Genomic DNA, 17,500 nt, shown 5'->3' on the forward strand with positions numbered 1-17,500 from the left:
ATGGATGGATGGATGGATGGATGTTAGCTATAAGGTCACATTAATGTTGAAGGCAAGAGGAGAAGACTGTTACTTAATAAGGACATCAAAAGGGTAAAAAATGGCAACTTTTGTCATATCTGAGTTTAACCAATCAGCATTTGTCCCCTTTGAGTTGGACTAATCACTGTAGAGTTTCACTGCAGGTCAGAAATACTAACCCCAAAGTAGATATGTTAATCTGGTCACACAAGGCTTTGGCCTTCCCTAAAATGGCCTTTTGGTGTCACCTTGGTGAAGTTTAGGAAAAGACTAGTAACAATGAAAAGGGACATAATTATTTGTTGATAGGAAATGGAAACTAATCAGTCGTGTTCCACATCAAGCTTCCAAATGTCCTGACCTGTCTATCCACCCAAACCTCCTCTGGTATGGCTTTTGTGGCACTGTCACAATATTATTCTGTTTTGCTTCTATCTTAACAAATAAGAGTCATAACTCACATGGATGCTGCAGGTCCTTGTCTGGTAATCACAGACAAATGTCAAATGCTTTTTAGTTTTTAAATCAGGGCAGCCTTGCACTACAGAGGCAGCAATGAGGTGGTGGCTCAGGTGGAAGCGCAGTCACAAGGTTCAATCCCCAGGACCTCCACATGTCATAGTGTCCTTGGGCAAGACACTGAACCTAAAGTTGTTTCCGACTGCAGGCACGCCATATCACACTGGTGTGTGTGTGAATGGCTGAATAGGAAATATTGTAAAGTGCCTTTGAGTACCACTATGGTAGAAAGGCACTATGTAAGTGCAGATCATTTTCCATAACAAAGCAAAACTTCAGCATGAATATCACCAATGAAATGCCTCATAAACATGGTTGAGTAAAGTGTTTAACAACGGACTCATTCTCCAGTGCAGTCTCATAAAATCAGTCATAAGCAATCACACTTTGGGGATTCCACCCAGATTTCAATGAACCCAACTCATCTGATGTGCTCAACCCAAAACCAAGCGGTCCAAGAGGGCAGTATACAGTCATGGTCTGGATTGACATACTTGCTTTTGACATTTTGACATCCATTCTTATCACGTACAAGTTACCAAATCCAACCATTCGTGCGGTTTTATCACAGATGAGAACATTTCTGACGCTGTGTTCCAGCACAGGTGAAGTTTCTCACTCGTATTCCACATGGGCTTGTAACAGCATCACAAGGAAGGAAGAGTCACAACGTCATCGGAATGACAAAAAATGTCCTTTATCCATCATTTTCCCACCTTCAGTAAGCAAACATTGGCTACCTTAAAGCACCAAGTAGCCACTGAGTGAACTGATATGAGCAAGAGTGAGTTGAAATGCCTCTGAAAAAAAAACGTCTTATTTGTAAGAGCAAGAATGTCTTATTTGTTTAAAAGCTACAAATATAACTTGAAGGGATGTTAAAGTGAAGGATTCAAGTGGAAACCTTCAGAACAGTTGGAAATTTGAACCACATACCTCCTGCCAAAACCTCCGGAGCGTTTTAGTTTTTTATTTCTCCTACTTCTTTCCCTCCTCCAGCTCTCAGTTCTCTAATTCTCGCCTCCATCCGGCCTCAGTGTGGACGGTTTTAATATTTTAAATGGGACTAATGCTGGATCCTTATTGCTCCCCAAGAGGGCATGGGCTCTTAGTGCCCCCCGCCGTACGCTGCTTCTTTGCTTTCTCTCAGGGAATGCCATTGGTATGAGGTAAGAAATCTTTGTACTGTACAGCACCTTTGGGCCACACACACATACACACCGAGCCACACACACACACACACCCGGTCACGTGGCATCGCTGTGCTTTGTTGGTATTGTGAGCGTTTTTCTACCTCTTCAGAGCAGATTAAAAGAGAGAAGTCCAGCCTTGGACAGTTCACACCAAATCCAGACAAAGGTCCGGTTTCATAGGCAGACAATGACTATCGCTTAGATGTAACAAACTTTAGATGGAAGTTTGCCTGCTGGACAAAGCTTCTCAAATTCCTCCTGCGCGTCATTGTCTGTCTAGTTTTCATGTTGTTAAAGCAGAATAACAAAGAAATAAACTTGTTTGACTTTGTAGTTTCAAAATGCTGCGCACATTTAACCAAAAACACTTCACTGGAGCATTATTTCGTGCGACAGCCACAAAAAGGTCCTGAACCTTAAAGTATCAGTAAGCAGGGACTTAGTGAGGGGTAAAACAATCTCCTGAAATCATCATTTGGGCATCAATTGCTGAGCCGCAATTACAGGAACTGAGCTCCTCATACCCTCCTCACAGCAAGTTCCTGTGGTGGTAATTTGCTCCGTACTCTGGGTAAAATGATACTATTCAAACTAAAAAACATGGATTATACCTTCAAGTTGCTAAGCTCTCATCAGTCCACCCGAAAATGTCTGCTCAGTGGGAGAGTTAACATTTACAAGGATGTTTTTCAAGGTGAATTTGGTAATGAGAGAAGCAGTCATAGATTTTTAAAAAAATAAAAAAATAAATTAAAAAAATTCAAAGAGGCAACTTCTTTCTCTTTAAATCGTACCCTATTATTACTTACTCTGCATGATAGTTGAAAGACCACAAACTGAGCTGTTTCCCCCCTTTTTGTTCCCCTCAACTGCCAGTAGGTGTAACTGTCAGCTAATTTGGCTGCTTGAGACGAATTCTGAGATAGGAGGACTAAACTTTTGAGGCTTAAAATGACTGTAACTCTACTTTTGCACGAGTTCTTCGCGTTGCATCAGCCTAAGAGCGAAGTGACGGCTGGTTTTAAAGCCATTAATTTTCATGTTTGTATAAGCCAGTATTGAAAATCTAGGAATAATGTACTTCCAAGGTTGAACGCCTACATGTCGGCGGATCATGTGCGAGCTGTCAAGAATGACCCTGCCACAAGTGTCACATCCATATCAAAAGGCAAAAGAGACTGAGATAAAAAGCCAAACAGAAAGAGATTTCCAGCCATTTAATACAGTGAAGGTAATTTCCTTACCTTTTGTGTATCCACTCATGGGCTCGGAGCTCTCAGGAGTAGAGTCTTCCATGATTACTGCTGTGAACGGAAACAATGGCAAGAGTTAGAACACCCAGAGAAGACACCACACATGAAACCAACATTGCTATCTTAAATACCACAATCCATATGAATGCCTAGAACTTAATTACTAAAATGGACGGACAGATCTGGATGGACCAACGCTGGAGAGACATTTTGAAGAGTTAGGATGGGCAATGAAGGACCTTGGATTAAACCTCCTTTCAGCTGTTTTGGAAGTACTTGACCTTCAGTCGCTGTGCAGAGCTCCAGCACACCATTCACTTAGCTCACCACTGCCTCGATCAATTCTCAACAGGTTCAACAGACCTGAAGTCACTCTTTCATCAGAGCTCATTCAGCTGCCACCCATAATGACACCAGAGAAACCCTTCAATGCGCTAAGTAGCAAACAGGGTCTGCTCTTCTTTCTACAGCTGTTGTGGGCCAGGCAGTCAGGTCTATTATTAAGAATGCAATTCATATTCATTATGGAGGGAACTGGAGAGGGTGATAATGGTAGAATGAGGAGTTTGTATTCACGACACTGAAAAAGCTGAGCAAAGAATAAGGATAGCAGATACTTTTCTTTGCCCGCTGCATTCTGCTGTATTTTACATTTTAAAAAATGTGTGTGCAGTTAAAGATGCAAAAATTTTTTTAAAAAGCTATCTATTATATACTTTAAATGAGTGGGAAGACTTGAGGAATTCAATTATTTCATGGAGAAATGTATTTATTTTTTATCTATTTTGATTATCATTTATATATTGGAGAACCAAAAATTCAACATTCATCAGACCACCACCAAAAGTTTATGCCACAGCTGCCCTAATTTAACAGCATTGGTCATGACCAGAATCATTTCTTATGTTTCTGTAATGGTTAACAAACCAGTATGTAGAAGCTCTTTAACCAAAATGATATTTTTAATGCTAAAATAGAATTATTATTGTTATCCATGGATTTTCAAATTCACTGTTTTACCAAAAACAAAAAAAAAAACAAATATAATAATAAGGCACATTACTGTTTCTTGATTAAGATGTCAAATTCTGGTTATTGACTTGCATTCCTGAACAAAAAATTAGTTTTAGTGGTTGAATATTATGCTTGATTAATTTCTGACTCCTCAGAGAAGCTCAAATTTGGGGATAAAAATATAAAAACGTGAATTCAGTTTGAAATTCCTCATTCCTGTTCAAAATGGTAAAACGTTGAGAGCTGAGTGCGAATTAAAGCACTTCATGATGCTGAATGCTCTATATTATATATGTATATATATATATATACACACACACACACACACACACACACACACACATATATATATATATATATTCACAGTGCTTCACAAATTAGACAATTGGTCTCATAAATTTGTTAAGCACGACATATATATATATATATGTAGGTATGTGGTCATGACATATCGCCCCCTTGGGTTTGTCTAAACTGGCAGCAAAGGGGTGGTTTGTTCATACTACGGTATGTACCATATTAGTTATGTGTTGTGTATTATTTGTCTGGCAAACCTGAGTTGATCTCCAAAACCAAACAGCACATATAACGAGTCCAGGGCTGAGCATCTACATTCACCATCACTGTTAGCTAAACTAGCTTAGCTTCAGTTAGCTACATCATAGCTACACACTGTACAGCTTCTATGATTTCATACCGGCTAATAAGATAACATGTTGTTGATACAGTAAAGCTGGTATTTGCGGTATTGAATGAGCAATCACTAGTTAACGGCCATCTTCTTTAGCAGGAGGTTTATGTTCCCCTAATAGTGAAGTTGATTTTTGAACATCACATTTGTCAACATGGTGTTTTCTAGTTGCGTGGACAAGTTTTGCTTTGCAGTGAGGACAGGTTTGCATTGTGAGAACGTGGACTTCAACAGACTGTTTAAGGGTTAACACTTGGTTAAGGTTAGGACTGCAGTCTGGCATTATGTAAGCATGACTTAAAGTGAGACAACAACAAAACTAACTAACAAAGGAAGACAGACATTTGTATATATGTATATTTCATGTCTTTTGGGGTCAGTAAGTCAGCAGCTGTGTTCAGGAGACCTGGATACTGGACCTCAGCCATCCCCCTGCTGACCCCGTCTGCACTGCCCAGCCAAATTACTTAAATAGGAATGATGTCACACAAGGCTCACTTAGCTGTGTGGAAGCTTTATAAGCATGAAACCTCCATGGTTTCAAGTATTTGTAATACCAAAACTGAAAAAAAAATAAACATTGTGCTGCCCAACATTTGCGACTTGATGGACTGTCCTCACTGCAGCCACACCGACCATCATCGAAACAGTCACAATTAAAGTAGTCGCTTTGATTTGTCCATGCCTTCCATCCACAGAGCCCAAACAGGTGGGACTGTAATTCCTCCAGAGCCTGAGCTATGTCCACCCCCTGCACACCTCAGGAATAATCACATTGACACGGCGCTACAGCGAAATCTGTAACTAACTGCTATAATCCTGTCAGAAGTTCAACATCACAATTGGGAACATCTGCAACTAAAAAGCAATTTCCCCTTAAGGGATCAATAAAGTTTTTCCAATTCTGATCACAAGCAGCCTTTCAAAAACATCCACAGTAGCTCTGAGTGTTTTTCTATTTTCTAGCGTGAGGGGTAATGTGACTGTCTCCATGGTAGATTGATGTGCATCTATTGTAGTATGAATACACTGCTTGTGCATCCACCGTTTGCTGCCAAAGTCTGTATTGGTCATGCAGAAGCCACAAATGAGCCTTTAGGCTTTAGACACTTTTTTTTTCACTGCAATACTGCGAGTGACCACTGGTAGAAAATTAGCATCCAGGCTGAGTGATGGTGGCATATCCAGTTCCTTGAAAACATCAAAGCTTCTACAGTCAAGTGTGTTCATCCTGTTATTGAGATGCCTCTTCTGGACTCTATGCCTCTCCACAGAAAGTCTCTTTTATCATCCCTGACATATGCTTTTGGGTCAAATTCTGGTCAACACTATGACACCTATGTTTACTGGGATTAAAACTGAAAATCACCCATCCACCCATTTCCAACCGCTAACCTGGGTCAGGGTCACATAGCAGCAGGGAATTTAATTTTGCATATTTGAATCTACCTTATCTATTATTTGCCAGGATAAGCAGTGAAGGTCTTTGCATAACATGAACTGTGAATACCAAATGTGTTTTCTTTCTGTGTGTGTGTGTGTTATGCTAACTGTACTTAACATACACAAAAAAGATTAAAAAGTTATTGGCAAAGCCTTATAGGACAACATTTATTGTAAATATCAGGCTGACATGAAAGAGCTGAAGGACTACAAATGGTGTTTGTTTTGCCCGCGTTGCTGAGCGTTGCTTCAGAAACTGACCCTTGAAGTGTCAGGAACAATGATGCTGGATCCATAAAGCAGTGACCATTATATTAAAGCAGATAGAATGAGGACAAGACACAGTACGAATCCCGTATATTCAGGATCAAAAGGAAAAACAGCAATATTTTTAGCTGTGATGAAAAAAGCACCAAGTCCATTATTGGGCTAACTATAACAGGAAACAAACAGCCTTTTTAAGCCTCTGTAGAACCTCTCATCTATTTTATATTACAAGAGGGCTAAATGAACTTTGCTGACTTTGTATTCTTTACCAAAAATTGAGTGGAGGTCAGCAGCAGCGGCGGTTTGCTTTCTGTGGGCCCCTGTCCCTTTAAAGACAATGACCTGACCAGCAGGGCAGCTTGGCTGGAGATGAGAAAGTAGTTATTTCCAGCACCCTCCTCATTTATTTGTGTACGTGTTTTAAGAGACCTAAAGCAGCAGGCTGGATGCCTGGGTGCCATGCTGATAAAGCAAGAAAGGGACTCTGTACACTTTACCCAGGGCCCCTGAGTGAGTAGAGGGGCAGCATGGGGAGGGGGCTCGGACAGGGGATCAGGGCTCTAAGCCAGACGGATACACTCGGGTGGATAACATGTCTTTAATGCTACTGATGGACTGCCCAACTGGCGCCCCGGCTAGCTGGCACCGTGCCCAGCGTTCTTCCACTGGCTGAGCGGCTGTATAGCTTGGATGACTGTTGCGAGACACAGAGGGAAAGTCAGGGGTGACAGACAGGCAGACCGCAGACAGACAGACAGACAGACAGACAGACAGACAGACAGACAGGCCAAAGGCAAAGACGGACTACAGATGAGGAGAATCACTGACTGACAAACTGAGTGGAATGTAGTGGGGGCACAGGCCTGAACCCGATTCACACCATGTTTAATCTGAGATATGAGATAAAGCAGTGCATCACAGAGGTCGCCTGTTTCATCAAATTAAAGTGACACAAGACCTCTGATGTTCCTTTATAAGTAGTTGCACAGTGATATTAAAAAAGGCATCATGGAGCAGGCAGATTAGTAAAATATGACTATACCTGGGGCAGTTTCTCAGTAGGTACCAACTTATAAGATTTCCTGGGGTTGAACTTCTCTCAACACTTTGTCTGCGGTGGTGGAATGTAACTAAGAGTGAGGACAAAACTGTAGATGTATACGAGTGAAAAACAGTTTCACTACAAGTGTCATCTGCCCCTAAAATATTTCTTCTTTCCTCTTCCATTAAAAATCTCACAGGCCCTCTTATTTATCTGGTGATGCTTTGAAAGGGCCAGACCCTTATGTTGGGAACCAGTAAAACTTAACCCCTTAACAAGTGATGTCCCTTGGGAGGTTCGGTCATTACACGACATCCTCAGTATAATTCTGTAGTTTTAATGAGGAGCTGGAATGAGCTCATACTGTAAATTAGTGATAAATACAAGTATTTTAACAGCCCTGAAGTTAATTTTATTTGAAAAAGTTAGAACAGTAAAGTGCTGTTTATCTGCATCAGTATTAACAATCAAACAATGACACACACAGTAAGAAACTGGTCAGAGAACAAGTGCTTCTACTTACTACTATAATACTTTTGTTAGTAATATTTTCTTATTATTACTTTCGGGGAACTTTATCTTGTTATGGAGTATTTTGAAAGCATGATGCTGGTATTTTTTTTATTTAAATAAAGGATCTGCCACCAGCCATATAGCATATCCCCCATTGTTCTAATTTCATCCTGCAGCAAACAAGCTCCGATCCTTTATCCTGATTTGAGATTTTCCACAAAACCAATGTGTTAGAAGAGCTTTCTGAGGAAAGCTACGGTATCGCTTTCCTGGCAGATCTCATGCTTAATGTGCTCAGTCAGCCTTGAGCTGCAGTCTGAAATAACAAAATGGAGAAAAATTGGAGGGAAAATGCAGATTTCAGGGCTTGGAACGCCATGTATCAACTGACTCGCATTAAGTGAAAAGTGAACCAGTGAGGCTGACTGCAGCAATGTCAAACATTTCAGTTTTTGTTCAGCAGAGATATGAGTTCTTCATGGTCCGATACTTATCTTAATTAGCATGTACTAGTCTCTGCCTGTGCTTAACGTGGAGGTCAAAACCAGCATCACGGCACTACTTTTAGCGTATGACTTTAGGCAAACACAATTTGCACTAAAATGGACAGAGTGAGTACTTGAAATAGTTTACAGGATACAAATCAGGAACTTCCAACAACAGCATGTCACACTGCTCACTCCATTCGTCTAGATAAGGAAGGTGAATCAGGGCTGTCACGAGCTCGATGGGAGGGGCCAGTCAAGTGGAGATAACCACAAAGATGATATTAAAATAAGCTGCTGGCGCTCACTGTAGTGGAACCAGCAGTTAAGATTAAGCACACAGGTTAGTAAAACTTTGTATGAGTTGTATTCTCTCCAGTGCTAACATGGGAATAATTGCTCATTTTGTTAAAATCATGACTGGTTTGAATTTTCCGTCTTGAATCCATACAATTTTACGCCTCACAAATAATGTCCAGTGCCAACATCTGCATGCAGCACAGCAGCAGTAGTGCAGTGTGTGTAGTGAAGCAGAAAGTAAAGGTGTGGAGGTCGGGGTGGTGGATGGGCACGAAGCCACTTTGATTGTCTTCTGTGACAGAGCTGCAGTTAGCGTTTACCTTTTTATTAACCAGTCAGTGTTAATCAAGTGCGTTAGCTGTGTCATGATTTTCAGAGCTAACTCAGAGCTGGTACCTCAGACCAATGCCTAAATCAGTTTTTGCAAAATACAGTCGTGACCCGATAATGTGACTCTTAATCCGAAAACCTTGCTATTCAACAGGTTTTTATGAAAAAACTAACGGAACCCATTAAAAATAGCCTTAACATACCGACAGTCTTGGATTCCGACTCCGACATGATATTTTATGTCACAAATAAGGATAACGGCGTATTATCTGACTGAACAATCCGACAGATTGGCTACGTTCAGACTGCAGGACTTAATGCTCAGTTTGGATTTTTTTTGTGAAATCCAATTTTTTTGTGAGTTTATTCACATTTCCAGTTAAATGCGACTTGTATGTGATCTGCTGTGTGAACTTCATACGACCCAAAAGTGTTCCGCATGCGCAGAAGAGGACACGACGACGTCACACGCCGAATGTGCTCAGTGTTTACGGAAGTAAACATGGATGGTGACGGTGGAGCGTATCCGCCACTGCCCCGCCGCCGCCGCCACCGATGGTGGAAACAGAAGTGTGACCACTAACTAAACTGGCTTCAGCAGCCAAATACTGCTTGCACGTTCCGGCCACTTTCCCCTCATCAGAGGGCCCCCGCCCCCGGGGTGGAAGTGGCCGGAACGTGCACAAGCACACCAATCAATTAGGCGTGACATCCAGTGATGTGTAGTGTTCTAACAATACACTAGTTATTATAACAACTATAAACAATAAATATTAACAACAAATGAGGCTTCAAGTATCAAGCCTTCCTTGTATCTCGACCTCCGTCTTGACAATCCAACAGCCTTGCTAAAAAAGATAAATGAAGATTTTACATTTAGCGTCGGATTATCGAGTCACGACTGTACACTAATATGCCTGGATTTCACACCCCATGTGTGCTGGTTTTCCTTGGCTTTCTTGTGTACATTAGTATTTCAAATGTATGTTGTATGTAATGTATTAGGTTTTACCAATATTGGGAGGAAAAAAGTGGCTCTACATACTATAAATACCTTACTACTTACTAATACTAATTTTGAATTTGCTGCCACGTTGTTTCTCGCCACTGATTCCAGTTGTTGTTGACTAATCAATGGTCCCATAGTCTAATGCGTTTTGTAAATAATCTTTCAGTCTTATTTATTCACTGGGCATCTGGATATTCTCATCAGATTTATTTGTCTGTGTGATCCTTTAGAGCTTATTGTAACCAAAACAATAGTTTCTTAGTGTCTGGTGTTGGTGGTTTCCTCAATGGGCAGGGCCACACTCCAATAACTCCCTTCTTTCCAAAATGTAAGCAGAGCATGTTTGGGAAATCTGAATGGATTGAATATGAAGATACCTGCTGCCACAAATACCAGCACACGGCTTCGTCTGCAATTATTTACTCAAGGCCAATCGATCAGCAGGAAACTTTATTTAAAATGGGCAGAATAAATACACTGTATACAGTTAGCTCTAACAGGACGGACTGTTTATATTTGGAGGGCTCTTAAGGAAGTCAAGCTGTGTTTAGATTATAAGACATTTCAGCTGCAGCAGGTTATTTAATAAATAAACAGAAGAAGCTCTGGGTCTTAAATTCTGTTATGTGTTTGGTTCAACATCATTTGAGTGGTCTGGTCAAGCGCCTACTATATATTATTACAAACCCTCATCTCCAGAGTCTGCTTACTTGATAGAAACACAAATCCGATCTGTACTGCTTGTGTTAACCCTGTGAGCCCTCAGGGTGATTTCACTGCCTTTACCTTTTTGGCTCGTATTTAGGTTTTTAAAGGACTTGTGGTTCATGTTGTGTTGTATTTTTTTATATTAGTCTTTATATCAAGTGGAAATATTTAGATCTATATTATAAAATGATTGGTTTTTCATGTATCCCACCATAACATGCAGGAAGTATCTGGTAATGTCAGAACCACTGGTTGGACGCTGTATGACTTAGAAACTGTTTTCACTTCGTTTTGGGCATCCAAAGTCTTGGATCATCACTGTGGTGACCCACAAACATCTTTTAACCACAACTTTTGAATGATTATAATTGAACACGAATACGTTATTTTGTCTTTGTTTTTATACAAAGTGACATGTAATGTGGGCTGCAAGGTGGAACAGTGGTTAGCACTGTTGCCTCACGTCCCGATGAGGACACACAGCATCTTTCTGTGTGGAGTTTGCATGTTCTCCCCGTGCAGTGTGGGTTCTCTCCGGGTTCTCCGGCTTCCTCCCACAGTCCAAAACCATGTTGAGGTTAATTGGTGATTCTAAATTGTCTGTAGGTGTGAATGTGAGTGTGCTTGGTTGTTTGTCTCTAAGTGTAGCCCTGTGATAGACTGGTGACCTGTCCAGGGTGTCCTCTGCCTTCACCCGAAGTCGGCTGGGATGGACTCCAGCCCCCCCGCGACCCTAATGAGGATTAAGCGGTGTGTAGATGATGGATGGATGGATGGATGGATGGATGGGATGTAATGTCAGTGCCATGCAGAAACAAAGACGTTTGCTGTAATTTCCAAGCCACACAGCTCTTTGTCTTACAAAGAAACAACAGGTATCTTCGGAAGGATGCCGTTTATTTTGATATGTGGTAGGTCTGTGTTATGAAACGTCAGAGACTTTGCGACTTATCCAATGAAGAAAGTGAAAGAAATCAGTACAGATGTTAGTTTGCAAAAGTTTGATCTTTTTTCATAATTAAGTTATTATGAACAAATATGTGTTTTTGTGATAAATGATACGATATGACATCAGTACAATGTATTGCATAGTCGGCTCTAACGGTGAAAGAGCTGACTCTGACGTAAAGTGTAGGAAGGCCTAACCATTCACCATAGCCGCTGTGTTCAACTGTCTTCCTCTACTTGCATTTGTACTTCAGGAACCAGAGTGTTGAGGCTTACATCAACACTCATCTGTGTTCAGTGTGTTTCCATGTGCATCAAGGAGCTACAGAAGAATTCCCACAGGTCAGAGTCCTCTTAAGCATTTATGCAAAAAAGGACATCTGGCATGAATTCTCTACGTCAAAGACCATTTTTCTTCTGTATGGTGGGAAACTATACAGTAAAAAAGTCATCACTTTTTTAATATGGCAGCTGACTAATTTACGCTAGCTTTGCAGGGGGTTTCAGACAGAGACGGTGAACGGCTGAGGAATCCTGTGGCTCCTTGGGAAGCTCACAGATATTACTTTTGGGACTTTTGGTAGAAAAGTGGCTCAAAATAAAATATGTAAATTAACCCTTTTCACAGCTCACCTGATTTGCATAAAGTGGCACAGAATAGCCCCTGATGTCAGACTGATGTCTAACATGTCTGCCAAGTGTCGGAGCACAAAGGACTTCAAATATTGGTTAAAGGCTTTTTGAAATCCTGCAAAAGAACGGCTGTATGTGAGGAAGTATTATGTATTTGTGTTATATATTATAAATAATGTATATTTTTGGCACAATTGTTGTAAACACTGACAATAAAAAGGCCTTTTCAATACCAGTAACGGCTCCACATGCCACAGATATTTGACCGCATTCCTTTGAGCAGCCTCTATAAACTAAGCATTTACATCAACTCTGCAAAGATATTTCAACCATGCCGAATGTATCTTCCGATAACTTGCTGACAACTTGCTCCGCTGTGTGCTGTTTATGAGCTATGCTGCATTTTTTTTTATTGATCCAGTATGTTTAATTCCCCCCTCAGTCTCTCTAGTACTTTTCCATACTTATCTCTGGTGTGAACACAGCCTGCAGTTCAGCACAATATTCACAGAGCTTCTGTTATTTTCAATTTTGTTGACTTTTTTTCAGGATATGATACAGATTGTTATCAGATAAAAGCCGAACCTGTGATCAGATTAAATACAAACAATTGAACAAGTACGAGACGCAAAACTTCTGGGTGTTATGTTAGATCATAAATTAACACAGTCGTCACAAATTGATTGCACTGTGATTCAGATGGGTCGGGGCGTGTCAGCTGTACGGAGAGTATGAAAAGTTATGCCATCAGATGTCATTAAACAAGTTTTGAATGCTTTAGTTCTGTCACAGCTTGATAAATGTTTTGTGATTTGATCTGGTGCCACAGTAGCTCCAAATGAAGCAGCGTGTTGTGCTTTACAGCGTTCTTACACAACGAATGTATCAGATATGCGATCTCCAAAGATACTACATGAAAGGCTACTTTCTCAGTTTGCTCGACGTGATTATCGAACACGATTCCGACAGCGGCTTGTTCTACCCAAAGCACTAAAGCACAAGGCAGAAAACAGTCATGTCCAGAGCCACGATTAGGTGGAATTCATTACCGCTACAGTTAGTTCAAGAGGATACTAAAGATTGTTTCCAAATTTTGTTGAAACAATATTTACAAGTTTAAGGAGGTGTAGACAAGAAAATGGTGTTTCAAAACAAAACGTAATGCTGGTGAGAGCAAAGAATGTAAAATGTGCTTTTGCCCTATTTTCTTGGATTCAGTGGGAACAGGATGGATAAAGAGGTTATTTAAGGTCATTCTGATGATATGTTTATTATGAAGAATTAGGAATTGTTTGGGGCTGCAGGGTTGGTGGCACTGTTGCCTCGCAGCAAGAAGGTTGCCAGTTCGCGTCCCGGTGAGGACACCGGAATCTTTCTGCGTGGAGTCTCCATGTTCTCCCCGTGCAGCGTGGGTTCTCTCCGGGTTCTCCGGCTTCCTCCCACAGTCCAAAAACATGTTGAGGTTAATTGGTGATTCTAAATTGTCCGTAGGTGTGAATGTGAGTGTGCTTGGTTGTCTGTCTCTAAGTGTAGCCCTGTGATAGACTGGTTACCTGTCCAGGGTGTCCCCTGCCTTCACCCTGAGTCAGCTGGGATAGACTCCAGCCCTCTGTGACCCTAGTGAGGATTAAGTGGTGGATAGATAATGGATGGATGAATTGTTTGTATATATGAAAGAATCAAGTTCCTGTGAGTTCAAGATTAATAATGATGGATTTATAATTCTGTGTATGAGTTAATGTCTGTTGTACTAAATGACAACATGTTTCTTTACTTTATTTTACTTAATTGTGAAGTTAACGAGATGAGCAGTGATGTTTGTTGTGTGTATAAGTGTGACTGTGCCCCAGGAAGAAAAGCCAACGCTTATGCTGGTGCTGACGGGGATCCTCATGAACGAAACCAAACTGTAAATTGTTGATGATGTTTTTAAATGAGGCATGTAGAATAAAGTCACAATGTTAGTTTTTAGGCTGTGATTTGGATCATTTCCATATGGAAGCACACATCACACATGAGTGGTTGAACATCCAGTGATTCTTTCTATGTTTACAATTTCTGGCACCGAAAATGCTGCAATTTTGACATTTTCTAAGGATAACGCGCCTTCTGAACCCGCTGGTGCGTTTTAGGGCTCAGAGGGTTAATAAGTAGTTACTCCAGTTTAATTTATAGGCCACTTGACTGGACCTGCTGTGAGCACTTGAAAAACATACTCAAGCAGGAGGCGGCTGTAATAAACAGAAAGGCAAAGTCAAGTGAAAAATAACAGGTTGCTGCCGCTCTTTAGTCTCCTGCTATGGTGCTGAACGGAGAGTTCCTATAAGGTAACTTCAAGGCGCAGCTTTTTCTTTTGCTGTAATGATCTTTCTCTCTCTACATTCAGGAATCCTCCCCGTTGTTGTCTGTCTTCCCTCCATGTGAGTCCAACAAAATCCTCAATATTACATTTCCTCACATATTGTGTTGCACGTTTTCTTTCCTTCCTCTGATTAATTTTCATCATTCAGAAGGTTGAGATCAAAGAGGGTGGAGCGGTCAGCAAAATATAGAACACGACTGCTCTCTGAACTCAACCAAGACTTTATTGTTTTAACCATGACAACAAGCAGTCGTTCTGATCCAGGTCTTTTTTTTGTGCTTAGATCTAATCAGTTTTTATCCACAGCTGTGTTCTGAAAACAACTTCTGCAGCGTTGATTTGGAAAAATGTGCACCGATAAAAGAAGCCATTATGCCGATAAGGTCGTCAGTCCAAAACCCTCTCCTGCTGAGGATTCAGAAGTATTCAGGCCTCTCCACTTGGTGCACAGCGCATTGTGTTGCAGATTGAATTTTAACAGGGCAAAAAAAAGCCATGTTTGTCCATTAAACGATGACTAAAATGACAAAGGGAGCATGTTTTTAGACATATTAATTCGTCAAAAAACTGAAAAATCTAATTTCCAAAAGCATTCCGACCCTTTACTGTGACACCCTAAACTGTGGTGAGCTGCACTCTGTTTGCTTTAATTGTCCTTGAGATGTGTCGACATTTGTTTGGAGGCCACCTGTGGCAAATTGAGTTGGTTTTAGATGTTGAAAGGCAGCTTTCAAAACTTCGGCAAATATCCTCGACCTTATCCACCGCCAAAGAGTGACTGCTTTCAATCAGTTAAAATTGCCTCTACAAAAGTATGTAATGTTTTATTATTTAAAATCCTATTATTCTTTATAAAATGAACATTTATTGGTACCTTAAGGCTGAAATTACAATTTCAGTGTCCTGAACTATACCTTCCAAGCGGAGGCTCGTCCAGTGAAAGGTGTTCTAGATAGTTGGGGTCATGCTCAGAAGATGCCAGTGTCTGAGAAGGAGGCCTGAGAGGAAGAGGACAAATGCGTCCCCTGAGCTTGATAAACACACTGTACATTGGCAGGACCCCAACTGGCACTGCATGAACATGCTCTCTGCAATATGGCATATGCTAACTGCATGCTAGCAAAGTGACAGAGCCTCGTAGCAGACTGCAATGCTTACTATTTATTGGAAGACTCACATGGGCTTAATGGAATAAGCAGGCCAGGACCTATTGTTGTTATTGATACTGACATGGGGTCATGGCATGTAGCCGCGGCCGGTGTCTGCCGGTCGGCTGGGACAGTTGAGAGGTGGCCTCCGAGCTGTGGGAGTGGCTCGGCCCAGATGGTCGTCCTATACAGCCCAGGGACTCAATACCTTTCTTTCCCCCCCTCACAGGCCAGATGGAGACCATTACAGTGGCCTGAAAGACCTGAGAGAGAGCCAGAGTGAGCGAAAGTGAGAGAGAGAGAGAGAGAGAGAGAGGTGGGGTAGGTGGCGGTGGTGGTGGCGGTGGCGGTGGGGGTGTCTCGCCTTTCCAAAATCTCTAATTACCACAATTGTTGAAATCTTTTCAGCCTGCTTTTTTCTTGCTTTTCTGATACAAAAAGCTCCCTCCCAACATGCACTGCAAGCCCTCCTGAGAATTCCTATAAGAGACCAGACTGTTTCACACAAGACAGAAAGACGGAGAGAGAAAAAGGAGAAACGCAGAGAAGGGAAGGAGAGAGGAGAAAAAAGCACATTAAAGATATGCAAATCCAACTGTCTGGGGTGAGGAGCATTAACCAGCGTTAGTAGGATAGCTGCCTCTATTTTTAGTGTTTGCGTGTGTGTGTGTGTGTGTGTGTGTGTGTGTGTGTGTGCGCGCACATGCATGTGTGTGTCTGTCTCTCTCTGCCGAGGTGTGTGATGACTTCCTTAAGCCCGGGCTTTCATGTTCTAGTGAGACAGTCTGGGCGTCGAGATATGTCGGCAGAAATATTCTGCCTAATTGAGACACTTCACAAATGAAGCTGTCAAGCCCGAGCTTCAAACAGAATACACAACAGCAGTTAAAAGAGAATTTCTAGGACAGCAGTGTGAAGGAGCGTCTTTCTTTCTACACAAGTACAGTGCATTAAATGATTACAGGTTAGTTTCAGGACAATCATCAGAGTTGCCAAGGATGTTGAAAAAAAAAAGGAAAAAAAAAACTTTGATGAGAGTCAAAAATAGCCGCCACGCCAATCACGTCCTCGTGAGGTAAAATTAAATAAGTGAAGGGGAGGGATGCATTTAACTCATTTAGCTTGTACACATGGTTTTGACATTACCCAAGGCCAATGTCGAACCCGTTCAGAGCAGAGGGCTTTCAGGTGATGTAATGCGCCGTCTGGCAGCCATGTCGGTGTTTCTTCGTGCCTGGAAGCGTCCAAAATCACTCCCCTGTCCGCTCCGCAGTCCATAACAGCGAGCAGCGAATTAGGATTTCAGACGTTTACTTATCACGAATCATGTGTCTGCAGCTCTTTTAGCTCTCTTGTGGAATTTTCGAGTTACTGTCGTGGATTTAACTGCATGCTTAGAATTCACACTCTCAGATGAAATGGCAGATAGGAGCTGTGGTGTCATAGTTTGCAGGTTTGTGACGGTGTTTAAGCCACAGGACTCCAAAGAACAGTTGACCATTCTTTAAGAAACACTTAAAAAAAAGTCTTATCTCTCATTTGTTCGGTTAAAGAGAATGATGATGATAATAATTTATTCATTTTCAAAAAGGAAGTTAACCCTCTGAACACCAAATGGTTT

At 41.4% G+C, this 17,500-nt stretch overlaps 1 long non-coding RNA gene across 1 annotated transcript in view; it reads right to left on the bottom strand.

Moving 5' to 3' along the window:
* LOC103366634 (uncharacterized) overlaps window positions 1-17,500 on the bottom strand; it is a 128,630-nt gene that overhangs the window by 36,501 nt on the left and 74,629 nt on the right. The window contains exon 3 of the long non-coding RNA XR_520676.1: window positions 2,978-3,037. This is a non-coding gene — a long non-coding RNA (uncharacterized LOC103366634). The remainder of the gene's footprint in view (window positions 1-2,977; window positions 3,038-17,500) is intronic.

Source organism: Stegastes partitus, unplaced genomic scaffold, assembly GCF_000690725.1.
Source record: "Stegastes partitus isolate 25-593 unplaced genomic scaffold, Stegastes_partitus-1.0.2 Scaffold961, whole genome shotgun sequence".
NCBI classification, from domain to species: Eukaryota; Metazoa; Chordata; class Actinopteri; family Pomacentridae; genus Stegastes; species Stegastes partitus.